The sequence below is a fragment of the Nicotiana tomentosiformis genome, chromosome 12, assembly GCF_000390325.3.
Source record: "Nicotiana tomentosiformis chromosome 12, ASM39032v3, whole genome shotgun sequence".
Taxonomy (NCBI): domain Eukaryota; kingdom Viridiplantae; phylum Streptophyta; class Magnoliopsida; order Solanales; family Solanaceae; genus Nicotiana; species Nicotiana tomentosiformis.
The window spans coordinates 57,486,003-57,489,629 of NC_090823.1; the positions used below are offsets into that span (position 1 = coordinate 57,486,003).

At 36.3% G+C, this 3,627-nt stretch overlaps 1 long non-coding RNA gene across 2 annotated transcripts; it reads left to right on the forward strand.

Moving 5' to 3' along the window:
• Positions 1-241: 241 nt before the first annotated feature.
• On the forward strand, positions 242-3,385 carry LOC138903637 (uncharacterized). Of its 2 annotated transcripts, XR_011412969.1 has the most exons (3): positions 283-1,940; positions 2,203-2,279; positions 2,388-3,385. It is a non-coding gene; the product is annotated as an uncharacterized lncRNA (long non-coding RNA). The 2 variants fall into 2 exon arrangements; XR_011412968.1 differs by having other exon boundaries at positions 242-1,940; positions 2,203-3,385.
• Positions 3,386-3,627: the final 242 nt, after the last annotated feature.

The following is a 3,627-nucleotide window of genomic DNA, read 5'->3' on the forward strand; positions in this document are numbered from 1 at the left end:
AAATAAAGGAGAGTAGAGAGACATAGAGAGACGAAGAGAAAGAGAGTGAGCAAGCATACATGGATAAGGAAATAACTGATATTCCTTATTCAATTCCTAATATAAAGGGATACTAATTTAAAACTTATTTGTATATAATTGATAAATTGTATATAACTTGACTAAGAAGGGTAATAAGGTTTCAAATAGTGTATAGGAAATTAAAAATTTTATTTAGCAATGAAAAATATGTCCAGTCCAAACAAACTCCGAACTTGAACAGATTAAGCAAGTCAAATAAATTTGGGCTATTTGCTACTCTTAGTGACATATATTTAAGTAATTCAACCCTAAATAGAGCTGCAGCCGCAGCAGATGAAATGAAAGTGAGGGTTGGATCCATGCAGCAGCAATCTGGATGTTGTGAGGTTTGCACCGCCCGGCAACCTCTCATCCGCCACCTTCTTCCCTACAGAGGTCTCCACCGCCGCCTCTGCACCGCCTGCGTACTGGCGGCGCACCCTGGTTCCTTCTGTCCTATCTGTTTCGAAGTCTTCCTCCACAACAACCCTCCTCCTCCTCGTCTCCGTCTCCATTGCTTCAAATGCCCTTCCATCGCCCACCTCTCATGTGATGTTGCTGCTCCTGCTCATGCTCATTACTTGTGCCCTCCCTGTTCCAACCCTAATTTCACCTTTTTCAACCTTCCTCGCACTGAACCCGTCCAGATCAACCTACATTTGGCTAAACAGTTGCTCGCCGCTGCTTCCATTGCTTTTGAGTCTATCAACAATGCTGCCGTTATCTCGAGGATTAACGCTGAGATTAGGGTCAAAGAAGCTCTGTTGGCTAAGGCTGAAGTTGGCCAATTTTTAATGAATCATCATTTAATGCCCAAAGAGAAAAGATGCTTATCTCAATCTTCTGATGATGATAGCTCAAGCAGTTGAGATTCTGCTGGTGTATAACTTCGCTCTTTTTTCAATGATTGGGGCTAGTTTTAGGAAAATATACGAATTGGAATTATTCATCTAGCCTCTCTCTTGAACATGCTGTCAAATTTTGAGCTATAATTGATACTAAAAAGAAATTGTTTATGAGACTAACATGCATCTAGGTGTAGTATGTTTTGCATCAGACTAACATTTCAAAGCGCTTTAATTGATTGGACCTTGATTACTTCCTTGTTAAATTGGTTTAGAATTTTGGCACAATTACTAGCATAGGAAACATGGTCCTGCCCCTAATCTGGCCTAAACATACCTTAAAAAAAATTTGGTGCACTTTTCTGGTGTATAAAGTTGAAATTGAGATATGGCAAGGGTGAAGTTTGTCTCTTGAAAGCATTTTACATGGAAACTACTTCTTTACAGTAATGTATTTTGAAAACAATGACAAGGAAACACGACGAGTCATCCTCACAAGTAACAAGACGTAGTAGAATGGTGCCTGTGATAATGGTTGGTTAAAATGATATGCTATTATTTGTGTTGATCTCTAATTTAATTATTGGCTTTGGTCACAATTGTTTCTTTTTGTTACCAAATTGTCAGTGTTTGCGTATCACTGTGGCTTCTTGTTTTTAAGTGGTAGGCAGAGAAGCACTATCTTGATTAGAAAACGATTGCCAAATTATTTCTTTGTGTTTGATGTAGTTGTTATAGAATAACTCCTCCCTCTTATGATATATTGAAACAGTATTTTTTTTCTTATTGGCTGATGCTAATGCGTGTGGGACTTTTATTTCCAAATCATTAGATCTGTGTATGAGTTCCATGTTTTTAGGACGCAGATAATTCTGTTGAAGACTGGTCACAGTGGGTTTCATGATTTTCAGGTTTGTTACTGCTAGATTTCTATCCTAAAAGGTACAACCAGTTAGCGTAGACGTTGATATTCTTTTTATCAAAGGACATGCAATGAGGGCCTTTTAGCTTTGAAGATGTGAGCCCTGAAGATATGTACGTCTCTTCTAGCTTTTCTCCTTAGATCGTTAATCTTCTTTGGACAGAATGTCTATCTTCTGTAGAAAAAAGGATCAATTATTTTGTTGAAACAATAATATTTCTAGGGCCTTTGATATTTCAGGTTGATGATGTGTCTTGTCCAGTGGTTACAATAGTTTTTTATTTTCCTTCTACAAAGTACTCACTGATCATGTCTCTTTAGTGCTTGTTTTCGCTACAATTAATATGTAACGATAATATATATGCTGGTGTGCAGAAATTTGAGCTGAATTTGGATCTAACATGGCACGCGAAAGCATCCTGTACAAACTCATAAAAATGTTATTTTCAGAGGTGGGTCTTTATGTCATCATACAATCTGTTATTTTCTTAGTAGTTACCACTTCACATAACATGACAAAAGAAAGTATGAGCTTTTAATGAATTCTGCTGTTTTCCCAGCCTTAGATATCATACTTGAGAAAAACTTCTGAGCTTCTTTATTGGACCGGTAGGAAACCAATTACTTTTATTAAACGATTTGGTCTTCATAGAGATGTGACTCTGAAGACGTTAATCAACGGATACGCACAACACAAAATAGTGTGGATCCTTCTGTTTTGTATGCCAAGTCAGCTTTCTCCGGCAAGCTTGTCGTTGGGAAGACCACAATTCAGACTGAGAAGGAAAATGCAGCATGTGTGTGGACCAAAGTGTAATGCTCATATCGTGAAAATGTTTATGCATACATGTTTGAGAGCCTTTGTCGGGGCAGGATGCCAATTACTTGGACGTAATATAATACAATCTAGGAAGCCACAGCATTTCACCATACAAGGCAAGTTTCTTCACAACTGATTTTTGAAGTTATATTACTCTTTTGTAAGAGCTTTTACCTATAAGAGCAAGAGCCATCATTTTACTGGTACAGTTTTTGTCTCCATAAGATACTTCCTTAAATATATGTAAAATAAATACTTAATTTACTATGCAATAATGATTCCAAAGTTGCCTGCTAAATAAAGAATTTGCATAAGACTTTTCATTACCATCTTATCACATTTCCTTTTAATCTGCCTATCTCGTGCAGAATTTGCGCTCAAATACAATGGTATCTTCCAAAATTAAACTAGGCGGTGACTCCTTAAGCTATTGTTACAAAAATATTCTAAAAGTCCAAAAACAATTCTTTCTATGATCGAGTTTGTGAATGAAGATTGAGAGTGAATGCACCGAAGACGAAGCTTTAGAAATTATAGATACGGAGTAATATTTTTCAGAAAGAATTGAGGAGGATCAAGTATATAAGGACAAGGAGACGATCGTGAGTATAATGCAAAATTACTATCAACGAAAAGATCCAGTTTAAGGTTTGAAAGTCAAGCGCCACGACGCCCACGAGGTACAATCAATTGTATATTATGATGTGTATTTGTATAAAATAAGGAATCTTACGTAAATGTGTCAAATAGTTCTAACCTACCGACCTCTATCCATTAATCATATACTTATCAAAACTAGCAAATCACATACAAAACTGAAAACTCAAATAAATAAGAATTCTTTCTCTTCAAGAATAACACGCAAAGATTTCTTTCCATATTTTTAAGGGTGATCAGCAACATTAGATTCAAGACCGAAAGAAAATTTTTGTGGATGAGGTAGCAAACAAGGTGATCAAATAAAAAAATAAAAAAATATA